The 14788-nt window shown below is 42.1% G+C and overlaps 1 protein-coding gene and 4 non-coding genes across 8 annotated transcripts in view; 1 reads left to right on the top strand and 4 right to left on the bottom strand.

The window, feature by feature from the left end:
- Window positions 1-14788, top strand: part of wnt5b (wingless-type MMTV integration site family, member 5b) — an 87830-nt gene that overhangs the window by 2817 nt on the left and 70225 nt on the right. The window lies entirely within an intron of this gene.
- trnak-cuu (transfer RNA lysine (anticodon CUU)) lies at window positions 716-788 on the bottom strand. The gene has a single exon. It is a non-coding gene; the product is annotated as a tRNA-Lys (tRNA).
- On the bottom strand, window positions 3727-3799 carry trnak-cuu (transfer RNA lysine (anticodon CUU)). Its single transcript has one exon. It is a non-coding gene; the product is annotated as a tRNA-Lys (tRNA).
- trnak-cuu (transfer RNA lysine (anticodon CUU)) lies at window positions 8425-8497 on the bottom strand. Its single transcript has one exon. It is a non-coding gene; the product is annotated as a tRNA-Lys (tRNA).
- On the bottom strand, window positions 10294-10366 carry trnak-cuu (transfer RNA lysine (anticodon CUU)). The gene has a single exon. It is a non-coding gene; the product is annotated as a tRNA-Lys (tRNA).

Raw genomic sequence — 14788 nt, 5'->3', positions numbered from 1 at the left:
ATGTGTATTTGTCTCCGTGCTAGACATTTGAGAAGATGGCTTGTCTGCAAGCACAAATGGGTCCTCAAGGTCATTCAAGAAGGTCTGTGTGTGTTTGTGTGTGTCCCACGTGTTCAGAAGCAGTAGATTTGGGAATGAGGAATAGGAATTGGGAATATTTCATTAAAGTGGCTGTTCAAACATTCATCTAAAGTGAAAATAATCAAATTTAAGTTTTTGAATGGATTGTCTGCACTCAGTGTGTTACGTGACACACGTGTGTGTATTTCAGCCTTCCAGGAGCACTAATGACTAAGTTGGACTCTCTCTCACACACAGATGGTGGTCAGTTTGAAGAGGATGGCCTCTTCAGCTCTCTAGCTGAAGAGCTGTTGTCTTAAACTCTTATTTCTGATTGGCTGTATTGAATCTTTGGAATTCTTCTCAGTGTGTAAACCCTCCAGTCCTTCCCTGATGTATTTTTGATTTCAGTGAAGAGGTTTGCAACTCACTCTTTTAAAATTTAAAAACTGATTCGACACATTTTTTTTTAACAAAGTTGCTTTGTATTGTAAAATAAATGCCCTATAAAATATTAGCAAAAACTATTTTATCATCCCAAAATACCTCGTTTATGAGAGGTGCGAAATGCAGATTAGTATGATTTGCAGCATTAGCTGTGTGCACGTGATCTCACGGAAGTGCATTTTTCTCCAATGACTCGAGAAAAATCTTGCGCCCAACGTGGGGCTCGAACCCACGACCCTGAGATTAAGAGTCTCATGCTCTACCGACTGAGCTAGCCGGGCTGTATGTATGCCGCACAGACATGCTGTGACTAATTGTAATATGATATTCACATGAGAACATCGCATGACATCGGTCATGCGATGTTGTCATGTATGGAAAAAAAAATCAATAAGCATAAAAGACGCGCAATTTCTAGGTCTGTTTAGTGAAGCCTACATTCTGTTTATTGGACACCAGGGGGCGACTCTTCTGCTTGCAAAAAGACCATTGAAAAACAACCATTTATCTGTGACGTCAGTGAGTAATTTCCTGATGTCTTTGCGCCCTCAGGCACTAGTTTCAGGTCATATCGTACAGAAAATTCAAATGGTGACGGTGAGAAAACTTTGAGCCACTGTAAGGCCAGAAGGACCTTACAGTGGCTACATGCATCTTTTGCACTACGGTACAGTGTTTTAAAAATTACTTATTAATGTTGTAGTTTTTAATAGGGCTGATGCTCCAAAAAGTTCTGTACTACAAGGTGAAGTGTGTGTGTGTGTGTGTGTGTTTGGTCCTTCTGAGTCGGCGGTTCAGGCTGTGACATGATGTCATTGGGGCAACAGGGTGGAGTGAGATGGGGTTAGAGCTTGGCTCAGATCCCGACTCCAGCAGCCCTAAAAATGTGTCTGACCAGCAAGTATGTGACTGGCCTTGCGCTCGTACATGTGTGTGAGCATGTCAGCCTCAGTGTGTCAGCATATGCGGATGTGTATGGTCAGTGGTAGCAGTGGTCAGCAGCTGTATGCTAGCTGTGTCCTACACTAATAGTAAAAGTGGTTTATTGGGCACTTGACAGGGCCTGAAACCGTTTTATAAATCTGGCGGCTGGTACAACGGAGAGAGACGCACACCATGCCGCCACAAGACACACAACACCAGAGGAGCTGCAGCTGCTGAGCACTGTTGTGTCTTAACTAACTAGGAAAAGGAGAAAATGTCTCTTCTCACCATAGATTCACATGCTTTCAACCCACGACAATAGAATTTGCCTATGATGAGCCAACTATGAGTATAGACTATAACTCTTAGTATTAATTATCAGTTTATTTCACTTTTGAAGAGACTTCAACTTGCAGTTGAAAAATGAAGGCAACTCAGATGTGGCACAAACTGCATTTCCTCTTATAGCCACTTGAGGCAGGCTCCAAAAGTGAACCATAAACTCCACAATTAACATGAACACCTTGTGAAAATAGCATGTTTACAGCCTAGTACAAAGAATTAGCTAATTCCCCCCCTTCATAATAACCGTGTGATGGGAGAATTTGTTTAAAATTCACCTATTTTGATGATGTTGCAGCTTAAAATCAGGGCGTGGGTGCTTTGATCGATTGATGTACTGTTACAAGCAGCTGTAGCGGACGGCTGTCTGCTAACTGTCACATTTTGCCGGGTTGTGTGTAAATGTTTGCTTCAGTTTCGGTTGGTGAAACTAGTATTTACAAAACCAACAAGGCCAAAATGTTAACATGAAACCTTCAAAATGTAGAAACCATGGAGCCTCATCTCATTTAGAAGCCTTTCATTAAAATCCTCTATCATCAAAAGTATCATTTGTCAGTGTTGCCGTGCATAGTGTGTAAAAGTTGCCAACACTGCGCTGACTCAATAACTGCAGAGCTCCAAACCTCCTCTGGCATTAACATCAGCACAAAACAGTGCGCTCGTAACTTCATGATGTGGGTTTCTGTGGCTGAACACCTCCTGCAAGTGTAATGTACATGAGCACTTCTTTCTGTACGGCATTTCATCATATCGACGATGTTTTATTTAATTATCTGGTAGGTGTTCATATTGTAATATTGTTCTTTGGGACACTCAAATGTCTAAGTCCAGTTGATGATGTTTAATGCCTGTGTATAGTTGTCGTGACTGGTTGCTGTACTGGAAACAGGAAACCAGAAGTTGTCTCCTTTATCTTCACTTTAAATTGACCAATTTCACCTTCATATATTTGTAGTTTTTTCATGTCCAAATTAAATGAACAAAAGTTTAAACTGAATGTGAAACTGCATATTTTACAGTTCTGTGTAACTGAGAATTATCAGTGTTAGTTTACTTGAAAATACATCAAGACATCAGTGTTGGAAACATTATCCTGCCCTCGGTTTGGAACATGTGACCTGCAGTCTGCACACCTGAGAAAGTTTCTTGAAATAAAAATGTGTTACAGCACATACAGTAAATCTAAACAGCAAAATTTTCATTTTCCCTTCTCCTCAGTTGCCCTAATCCAGCACTGATAAAACTATCAGCAACACACCTGCACTGGGGTTGCCAGTGCAGGTGTCACACACATATGCGCAGGATATAGACAATACACAAACAAAAACTCAAACAAGCATTTTATTTAGCACATGCTCACTACAGTAGGTCTGTTCTCATTTCGTTTTAACTCTGTCCCGCTTTCCTCGTTTCCTCTTTGTTTGTTCTCTTCGTCTCCGTGTGCCTCAGTACTTCTTTGACTGAATAGTGATTCAGTACTATTTTGGCTGAAACCCTAATGAAGGCGTTTTCTATTTTTGTCAAAAAATGTACGACGAAGATTAAGACTGTCACACTCATGAGGCAGAGCAGTTTCCCTATTCCCATTTTTAATTTAAAAATATGTCAATGTACTGTTTAAAAAATGTCCGTCAGCATGTGTGGATAGTGATAGGACTGAGCATTAACCATAGGACTCTATTCAAGACCAGTTTGACTTAGTAATAGTTGTTTGAACTCTTTCACCTCTTAATTGATTTATATTAACTTTTGCTTATAAAAGGGCATTGCAGTCAGTGCTGCTCTTTCTCTTGGATTATGGCAGTTTTCTACTGTAATACATCATTACTGCTGGACTCGGTGTACGGAGAGGTGCTCTGCATTCTTAGAACCAAATGTCTGTTGTGTGGACGGCCCATCATTCTCAATACTGTTTTTTCAATTATTTGAAGTCTACTTTAAAAACATTTACGCCCAACGTGGGGCTCGAACCCACGACCCTGAGATTAAGAGTCTCATGCTCTACCGACTGAGCTAGCCGGGCTGTAGCACCTGGTAATAGTAGGGAGTAGGGAGTTTTTCCTTGCCGCTGTCACCAAAGTGCTTGCTCTTAGGGAGTCATCTGATTGTTGTCATTTTCTCTGTATTATTGTAGGGTCTTTACCTTACATAAAATTACCTTAAATTACAATATAAAGCCCCCAGGGTCTATTGTTTTTGTGATTTGGTGCTAGATCATTAAAACTGAATTGAATAGAAGGATAGCAGCAAGAGTGATAGTGAAGAAAATGCTATGTCAAGAGACTACATGCCACCGATTGGTTAGTCAGTGGCGTCACTTGATGAGTCATAAGAGATGCTCCTTCACAAAAGTCAAAACCACCATTTTTGAAGCCCAGCAACGACAAAATGGCCACATAAAAACAAGCACCATGGTCCCTAAGTCTGAAAAAAAAAAAAGCCACAGGAATATCATCGTTGCGACATCTTCCATTGTTGTGTGTCTGTGGCATACATATGACATCACTTTTGGCCACGGCGCTATAACCATGCACATCAGGTGGTACCCAATTGAATGGAAAACGTTTGAAACTGAGTGAAGGCACTAGTGGAAAAGGCCTATTAGTTAGAGGGTTAGATGGCGTGGACATGTGTAGGGGGTGTTGTGTTCTAAAATCCTGCACCCAACTTGGGGCTCGAACCCACGGCCCTTGTTGTTGTTGTTTAATGATAAGTTTTGTTTGATCAGTTTCTGAAAAGGTATAAATCGCCCTGTCCTTAATCGGCTTGGAACTTTTTATTCTGATGGAAGTGTTTAATAAACTCTCTTAGAAGAAACTTGCTTAGAGGTTTGATATGCCCCTTGTTGTGTCATTAAGATTATTAAAAAATCAAGTTTTTTACACTGATCTATTTTTTTGGCCACGTTACCTTAGATGACCGGACACAGTTCGTGTGTATGTGTCTGGTGCGTCGCTTGTTTGTTGACCCTTTTTGGTCATCTCACTCTGGCCGCTGTCAGCCTGTCAAAACACAGCAATGAATGCATCTGTTCACATCAACAGGGTTTTCCTTTGCACACACACAAACGCACACCCCCCCGACTTGACTCCCATTTGGAGGATGCGAGCTGGTTTACAGCAAATGCAAAACATTTTCATAAAATTGATAATGAGCACTGTTTCTGATGGATGCAAAGGGAGATGGATGAAAGAAAGGGCAGAGGAAAGCACAAGTCCAGATGAAGAGAAAGAAAGAGTGATGGTAATGAGTGAGGTTTAGTCAGTCAGATGAGAGGAAACTCTGCCTCTTACTGGCGAAGATCTGCTACTGCAGCACATCAAAGGAAACATGAAGGGAATAAAAACGAGAACACAAGAGTGTTGTATGACTTAATAATTGCAGCGCTGTGTTTTATGCATCACGGATTTGGATCACTTTGCAGTCACTGCGGTTTTCTTTGTGCTTTGCAGAATTGTAAAAAATATATAAACCGCGTGGAATAAAGAAAGTCAGCTAGTGAAATGGCAACAGATGAATTCAAATGATCCCTTCACCATCGCCGGGTTTCACTTGTTTGTGAGTCTTACCGCATAATAAAATGCCGGCGTATGATCCACAAAGTCTCACAACAGTGAGTTTCAAGCTCTTACAACTAGAAAGGCTCCTCACTCTCCGTGTATGTAGGTGTTTTTTGAATTCTTGCTATTTTTCATCTTGTCTTTTGATTTTCTGTTTTATGCAAAAAATCATCCTTTATTTTTTGGTCTCTTTTCACTCTGTTGTGTATTTTCTTCCGTGTGTGTGTGTGTGTGTGTGTGTTGGAGGAGTGGTTACAATATAATGAGATTCCCAGTGCCCAGGTGTTCTTTCTAGATAATTACCGAGTGTGTTTTTCTGTAGCCAATCTCTGAACTGAGGCAATACCAAATCTGTCAGCACACCCACACACACTCATGGGACGAGGGCGAGGGGCGGGGGATTAAATCAGAAATTTATTCCCACTATCTTGTTTCTGATGGTAAAACAAAAAAGAAAAAAAGAAAAAAGAAAGAAATGTCATTTTAGTCGTGAATCTTTGTTTTGTTCCCTCTTTCTACCTTTTTCTTCAAGAATTCCTTTATTTTCTTTTTTCCCAGTCTCTCTCCTCTGAGCATCCTCCTTGTGTTTATCGTACACTCTTGCCTGCAGTGTGTGTGTGTGTGTGTGTGTGTGTGTGTGTGTGTGTGCAGAAGGATCAACAAAACATTAGTGCATTGTCTGGTGGGAGGGGGAAAAATCACAGAGCGAGCACACGACATTGATTTACACACAAATACGTGCGCAATTTTTGTTTTTCAAAAACACATCCATCACTGATTGGCTGAAGTGATTTATTAGGAAGTGATTGTCGCTGAGGTTTTGTAGACTGGACAGACAGGAGCAGAGCACTGCATTGCGTTATAAAAAAAAAGAAAAAAGAAAGAGGACACTGACTCTTTGCCAAATGAGCTTTCTGGATAACGAGGAGACTGTTTCACCTATGTTTGTCCACTTTCTTTGAGGTTTTATGACTCCGGGCTGCTTTATACTCCGCACTGAACATCAACAGAGGCCAGGGCCTGCAGTTAATTGAGTAAATTGTGCACCAACATCATTTCACAATGCTAAAATTAAAACACTGTCACTGTTTAATCCATTTCTTTAATGAGATTGTTAATGAAAAGAGAAAAAAAAAGAGTTTGCATTATCCTTTAAACGAAAATCGAGACAAAGCAATCTCTGCAAACGCTTTGTTAAAAAAGACAATTTAGTGACTGTACTTTGGAGTGCATTAACAAACTGCAGTGAAACAGTAACGATATCCTAGCACTGCTTCGTAAAGCTGTTGGCAGTGGCTGTTTTGGGCAGCAGCTCACAAACCTTTTAAACCCTGCTAATCTTTGGGCATAATGGGTTAAAACACTTAGCCCCTGAATTTTTTTATCCTGCATATGTTAACACATCCGATATTTCACATCAGCGTCTGCCACCGCTGAGCTGCCGCATCGTCTGTCAGGCGCACATGCTGCCTGAATCGAGATCAGAATTGTGTTTGTCATCACCTTCAGTTAATGTTCAGGGGTCCGTCGTGTCGTGGTGCAGTGACAGCAGGACCTCGGCTTAAAAAAATGCCTTTATATGAAGCAGCCTCTTGCTAAACGGTCATTCATCACGTTTTACACTGTCACAAGTTGCTTTCTTGTCTGTAACATCTGAAGTTTATCACAATTTTATGGCGCTGTTTCACTTTATAATTGTTTTTTATGTGGCTTTACGAGCCACAGCTGCCATAAATCACAACGCTCTAAAGCTACAGCACTCAAATGTTCAGAGGCTGAAGTTTTCAAACGGGCTGCTGCTGCAGTAACGGTGAACGCAGACAGAGGGCACTGCATCACTGGGGCTCCTCTCTGAGATACTGGACACCTAACAGAGCAGAAGAGAGGGAGGCTCGGGCAGGGGTGAGAGGTTAAAGGGGGAGATGAAAGGATACAGCAGGAGGAAAACTGAGGGAGATAGGAATGCGAGGACAGGAGATGGAGGAGATAATCAGTGCTACAAAGAGATGGCAGTTGAAGGCGACATTTAAGCGCTGGTGTGAATCCTCCCCCACTCGCTTGCCCATCATCCTCTGTGGATTTCCTTTTTGTCCTGGTCACTTTGATCAAATAAAAATCGCAAATCACAGCTATTCTTCCTACAACCTTTCTTTACTACATCTTCCTCTCTTTCACTCTACCACTGCCTGACCAGTATCCTCCTCCCCTTCTTCATTCCCATCATGCGTGGTTGAGTCCAGGCCATTTGCTTCCACTCCAGCAGGGCCGTACCATTAGTGACCAGCAGGGGAATTGCATTTCTCTGCATGCAGCGTGTTACAGGTGTGGTGATGCTCTCTCTGTCATTCAGTCTCTCGCCATTAGCATCAATTTAAGTGCAGTCACCCATACAGAATGCACATCAAACAGGAAATAAGATCAGTCAAGTTTAAGGAGCCCAAAACAAAGGTAGAAGGTGTTTCTGGCTGTTTAGCCTGTAAGTTTGGTTACTGTTTATCAAAGCCTTTCCTTATTATGTAATGTCACTATGGACATTTAAATCTGATGTAGTGTAGTCATCAGGAGCGCTACATTTACAATCAAACATCAAAACGATTAAATTATTGGTTATATCGGTAGAAGGGAGGTTAAACACAGAGGACCAGAGCCCTTGGATGAAACAAAAAATTTCCTTCTCTCATATGATTTCTTTTTTACTTCATCCACCTGCGGTCTGCCTGCCAGTTCCTCTGAATTGTCTTCAAATTTTCATGGTCCTGTTTTTTTAAATCTCATGAGTTATGGCTTCTGTTTTGATTTCGTTGTTGTTCTGTTGAACTACAAACATTGAAAAAAAAACCCACATATTCAGTACGAAAAGCGAAGACTGGCTGCAGTGAACCCTTTCTATTGTTTTTAACACTGAATTTCACTTCAGCTCTGCTTAACTCTTCTCTGACAGAAAGGGCTCACAGACTGGTCGTGCCACACCTTTCTCTGCAGGTAGATTGGCCATCTTGGATGACAAAGGGATTTTATGAGAATGTAAGGGAAAGAGGAATAAAGTGCAATGACAGTGAGCTCTAACTTTTTGTGCTTAAAACAGCTCCGCCCAACGTGGGGCTCGAATCCACGACCCTGAGATTAAGAGTCTCATGCTCTACCGACTGAGCTAGCCGGGCTGTGCGCTTAATCTGTGTCTTCTCGACAATATGAACATGAACATAGAAAACTAAACTGGAGTGGTTACAAATTCAGTAGCATTTTATCCCCAGTGTTTCTCTGTCTCTATCATTGTTTTTTGCTCCTTGTCTTCCCTCCTGTTTTCTTCACAGTTTCCGCCTTTGCATTGTTTTCCCCACCTACTCATAGCTCATCCCTAATCAGAGAGATCCCCTGCTGTGCTGTCCACTCTGTGAGTTTCTGTGTTTTTCCAGTGTGGATTCTTTGTTTTTCCCTCTTTCTTCCTTTATGTGTTTTGGGAAATTTCTTCAGCCACAATAAAGGTTTGCTTTTGTTCAGTATTCATTCTCCCCTTGTCCTCCATTTGGGTCCTCCGCAGCACATCCTGACAGAATGCCCATTATCAGTTGTTATCAGTCCCATACACATTGCCAGCTCAGTTGGAACAGCAGTGCTTATGTAGGAGATGGTAAATGTTGTAAGCCTGCTTGCATGCTTCACGTGGTAAGGGCATTTATTTTAACACTAAAAGTCGCTATTTCTTCATCTTAATAGCATCTGAAAACAAAAGTAAACAACTTAATGTGATAAAATATAATGTGAATAAAATGGATCTTGAACCAATGTTTGATTGTCCAGCGTCCAAAAATTAGAATTGTGTTGCTATTTTAACCTGGAAGTACCTATTTTAGCCACAGAACAACCACCGCTGAATGAGGTGATAACTACTTATTTGCAAGTGGAGGAGCCATCTACAGACTATATGAATGGGACTGATAGCAACTGGTTATTCAGCACGCTGATAACATTCCAAATGTGTGCAATAGAAGTTAAATTAACAGCACTGCATGTTTCCCCCACTTTAATTTGGTAGCAGTTATTTCAGCCCACTCTCATTGCCAGAGCATGAAATACTGTCGGAGTTGCTGGAGTCTCACAAATACCTAAAAGGTGTTGTATCCAAACCTAACAAACAAGTAAAAGCAGAAGTAGAAGGTAAGTAAAAAAGTCAAACTTAATGTCTAGCGGGAGTTTGTTAAAGTAGAAAACCCATAAATGGTAAATGCTGTATTGAAATTGACAGTCTGATGGGTTTAGGGCATGGCCTCAAGAGGATTTTTTTGTATATCTCAGGATGTTACATGTGTGTACCAAATGTCATATATCGGCATCAAACACAGGAGTTGGTTTCCTCCATAACAATTTGCCCATTTTGCTCTCCTGACTTTTCCTTTTGTAAACAATATGAAATTGAGCAGTAATTGTTTTTGGTATCTGTACAATTGTTGCCTGGCTGTTGGAGGGTTCCAGGGCTACCCTTTGTCACCAATTCTGTTCATAATCTTTACATTTCTAGGCAAAGCCAAACGTGGCAGAAACCTCAGGATTTTATCTCTGCTCTTTGCAGATGATGTGGTTCTGTTGGCTTCATCACAAACCCACACCTATGGTTACACGGTCGGGAGTGAGCGACAGAACAAAATCTCAGATACAAGTGGCAGAAATGAGCTTTCCCCAAAGGGTGGCTGCCCTCTCCCTTAGAGATAGGGTGAGGACTAATAGGCCACTATATCTCCACATCGATAGGAACCAACTGATGAAAGTGGTACTGCTGCCCCCACAGCATCAAAATGAGAAGAGGCAAAGCTGAGATAGCTTGGACATGATTGACTAGTGATATATTAGCAAAGGGCATTAATGCCAATGACAGGGGGTTGTTGTGAGGATACAAGGGATGGGGGGTGATAGTGGTGATACGGTCCAACTCCAATTAATTTTGTTCTAAAAAAAGATGCGCCCAACGTGGGGCTCGAACCCACGACCCTGAGATTAAGAATCTCATGCTCTACCGACTGAGCTAGCCAGGCTGTACAAGGTGCAACTCTAGGTAGTTCAGGCTCAGACCGGGATGTCTCCGGGGGCTTCTTGGGTAAGGTGTTCCTGGCATGCCCTTCTGGGGAGCAGGTCTTGGGGCAGACCCAGGACACGATGGTGAGATTATATCTCTAAGCTATTTTGGGAACCCCTTGGTGTTTCCCTGGACAAACTGGAGGAGGTGGCTGGGGAGAGGGAGGTCTGGGCTTCTCTGCTTGGCTGCTAGCCTCCCAGAATGTACTTCATATCTCTTTAAAAGTGGACCATCCTTTCTAGGTGTGCAATATTGCAGTAGCAAGTGCATCATGGCCGCATCTGACAGAACAGCAGCATGTGACTCCTTGGGATCAGAATATTTTGCTCATTTATGAGTTTTTTTCAAGTAATAGTCACTCCAAAACAATATGACAATACCCACAAACTGTAATTGCAGCAGTTCTGAGACAGTTAACTGAATCTCCTCGCTTACATCACTAGATTTTCTTGGTGTTTGCTGAATTTGCTGAAGAAATTTCTGACTAAATTAACCAATTAACAAAAAAAGACTGTAGATACAAATTTGAGATGTGCTGTAATAAATGCAGAGTGATTCTTTTTAAATATAGTTAAAAATTTTACTGTCGTTTGAAAAACACACACACTCACTCACATTTTTCTGTTGAACACACGCCGAGTGCTGCACGGTAAACTCCAGCTAGCAAAGTGTGACTCATCAAAAATCATTTCTTCTTTCTCTGTCGTTGCCTCTTTTTTCTCTGCCTGTCAACAACTCCCCTCCTCCTTTCTTTTCAATCTTTCTTCCCTATCCACTTTCTCTGTCCCACCCCTCCCCCTATCCACATGATTCGATACATACAAACGCACACATGCGCACCCCTCCAGCTCTCCTTCAGTCCTGCCTAACTATTCTGTGGGCACGGTGCCCAGGAAGCAGCACGAGCAGGGCAGAGAGCTCCGGGCTGAGCCCCGCAGCCACACCGGCACCCTGTAAGCCTAGAAAGCAATAGGAGCAGAGAATGTGAAAAGGAGAAGCATTGCGAGAAAAGAGACGCAAGGAGCGGATTTTAAAGGAGGAGAGGGTGAAAAAGAGGGTAGAAAAGTAGAAGTGCGGAATCGGGCTGAGAAAGGATAAAGAGATAAGAGGATGCAATAGCAGGGGAGACATGCAACAGAGGAGAGGATTAGAGATGGGGAAGACAAAAGGAGATTAGAAAAACAGATAGATCAATAGACAGAGAGACACAGAGAGAGGAGGAGGAAAGATGCAGGGAGGGAGAATGTGTGAAGCAAGAGAGAAAAAAGAGAGCCGGGCAGACAGCCAGCACTCCCAGGAGAGATAGGTCAGAGCAACGGACATGTCTCCAGAGACTATGTGTGTGTGAGTGTGTGTGTGGTTTGTGTGAAAGACAGTGGCAAGAGATGGAGGGAGGAGGAGAGAAGAATGCAGAAGAGGAGGAAGAGGAGAGCAGCGGAGCGCATAGAGAAAGAGTGGGGGACTTGTATAAGATACTGTAGTGAATGTCTGAAATGCGACCTTGGAAATCTATATCTTTGCATTTGTGTCTGTGAGTTACAACTCGTTGCTGGCACTAGATCTCTAGTTACTGCTGGGTATTATTAGACAAAGGAAGCTATCTGAAGCACAGATTTTGCATACATTAGTACATTTTAACACGTGTTTATTGATTGATTGACCTGTCGTTTGCATATCGCAGTGCATTTGAGTCTGATGCTAGACGCTGGGCTGTACCACCCTGTAGTTTGCCCGTGAACGAGAAAATAAAGCACCCTGATCCACGTCTGGGTCGAAGCAAAATGTTTGAGTTGCAATATGAGAGAAGCTTCAAAATTTTAATTCATGTGTGTGACACAGAGAGACGGTTAGGGATGCTCAAGCTCATCTTCCTCAACCAGTTTGGGGGGAAAAGGCAATAGTTATATGAAACTGTAGAGAAAGGGAACAGAGGAGAGAGGCTCAGTGCATCATGGGAGAGCCCACAGCAACCTTGGACAACTCAAATCTAATGGAAAAATAATAAATCAGTGACCACAGCCAAAGGGATTCAAACTGAATTTTGGCAAATGTGATTGCTGCAAGCAGCCTGCTCAAATGTGATTGGTCAGTAGTTCTCTTAGTAGTAGGATTTATTAATAAGATAATAGGTTACTCAAAGAAAAAAGAAAAAAAAAGAAAGGAGGCATCCCACCTGATGTGCTGAGTTGCTAACGTTGCACTCAGGTACAGATACAGATGCAAAAGGACCCCTTCTGTGTGTCTGGTATGCCAGTGGCTTTAGCTTATTAATTACACAGGCAGGTTTTTAAATGTTTTAACTACCAATAAGCACAATATCCAATATCACCAGATAAAGAATTATTATGTATAAGTTGTCAACAACCCACAAAGTATCAGTATGAATGTTTTTAATGTCTAAAGATTGTGTATGCATGCAAGGCCAGTCCAGGTCATAGAATGTGCTGTATGTGTCAATAACAGTGAAGGCCATGGGATTACATGACCTTGAATTCCACATGTATCTTACACACACACACACACACGCACACACACACACACACACACACACACACACACACACACACACACACACACACACACACACACACAGTCAAACACAAAGCCCCATGAAATTCTCAAACTCCTAGGGGTCTTTATGAGGCTCTTGGTTTGGTCACGGAAGGAAGGGGGAAATAAGCTGATGGTCTGTGGTTTTAAAAAGAGCAAATATATCTTCAGCACAATACATTTACATGCTGCTATTATTTCTTGTTTCAAATAATATCCAAATTTCAATCTGAATAACAGCCAAAGGGGAAGTGTGATTATTAAAAGTGTGTTTCCGGACACGTATCGAGAGAAAGTCTGGGTACATGAAAAGGAATAATAGAAGAAAGGTATTAATGAGTCTGAAAAAGACTGGACATGTGTTTTGTAGACTCGCGTATTTACATTATCGTGTTTTTTTCCCAGCAATTTTCAAACCGAGATTCGGCCTTAGAGTGAGCTGCCCTTTACTTCCTTTAGTTTCTGTAACTTTCAGGGGAAATGGGGTAAACACTGGCTCCTGCCACCCACCATGCTAATAGACCTTTTTTCCTAGCAGTCATTTTGACATGTAAACACAGGTGATACTAATGATGCTAATTGAGGCTCTGCACCTAACGAACAGAACCTTCATTAATGTCATTGGCAACACCTGTGTTTTCATGTTACTTTATGTCAAAGTCTAGCTGAGCTTTCCTAATTACAGCAATGTCCAGTGTGGCTGCGTCAGACATTTGCATTTGCACCTGCACCTCTGTCGGGAAAGTCCTGAAAAGTTTAGGCCTGCAGTGCGTGTGTGCGTGTGTGAAATTAGCTTACGATTACGACTACTTAATATATGAAAATCATGAAGTTTTTGTAAAAATTTGTATATGTACTTTTAGAAGATCAGCCTAAGAGACGGGTGAGCAGTACAGAGACGTGAACCGGTAAAGAGGAGGGAAGAATTTAAGGTGGTGGTTGGGCCCTGAGATCTTGGGACAGTTTCAACTGCTCCGTGTGTGTGTGTATTTGTGTTTATGTGTGTGTGTGTGTGTTTGTGTGATATCCTGCATATCAGCTCGTTTTTTGGACACTGGAGTTTGTGCAAGAACTGTATGTTTGTGTCACATTAAAAAAGGAAGTGTTTGTGTGTGTGTATTTTTTATTGTAATCAGTATAGCCTATACACTTGCAGTGCATGTGTGTTATCTGCATAATACTGGTCTATATGTATATTCTTGCATTTGAGCTTGTGTATGTGTGGGCTGCTATCCCTTTTATGTGTGTGTGTTCGTGCGTGCATGTGTGTGTGCATGTGCCATGAGCCCCAGTGAGATGCAGCGAGCATGACGGAGAATGACAGCTTGATTTATGGCGAGGCTATAAGTAGAATGACTACTGGTAGAGGAAGAGAGTGTGAGTGTGTGAGGGGGGGGGGGAAACATGATAGAGAGAGGGGGAAAAGGGAAGATTGGAAAGGATAGATTGTGGATGGAAAGAAGGGGAGATGGGGGGGTGACAGGAGGAAAAGGGATGCAGGGACAGGGAGCGAGAGAAAGAGAGATGGTCTGAGCGACAAAGCTAAAAAGGCATTGGACGAGAGAGAAGATGAGTGATGGCGGAAAAACGGAAAAGGGTCAGAAAGGGACTGATTGGGATTTTGTGAGAGGCTCTGAGTTTCTATTTGCATATTGCTTAAGTATGGCAGAAAAAGAAAAAAAGAAAAAACATGACCCAATCTGCAAGCTGCATGAAAAGACACGTAGAAGAGAAGGAGAAACAGGAGGAGGGAAAGTTTAGCTCTTGTTTGCGAAGGGTTAGTACGTGTTGGTTTAATGACACAGTGCAGTTCACGCAGTGCAGCATGCTC

This window comes from Neolamprologus brichardi, chromosome 17 (genome assembly GCF_056152115.1).
Source record: "Neolamprologus brichardi isolate AB-2024 chromosome 17, ASM5615211v1, whole genome shotgun sequence".
NCBI classification, from domain to species: domain Eukaryota; kingdom Metazoa; phylum Chordata; class Actinopteri; order Cichliformes; family Cichlidae; genus Neolamprologus; species Neolamprologus brichardi.
This window is presented reverse-complemented; position numbering and strand designations above follow the sequence as displayed.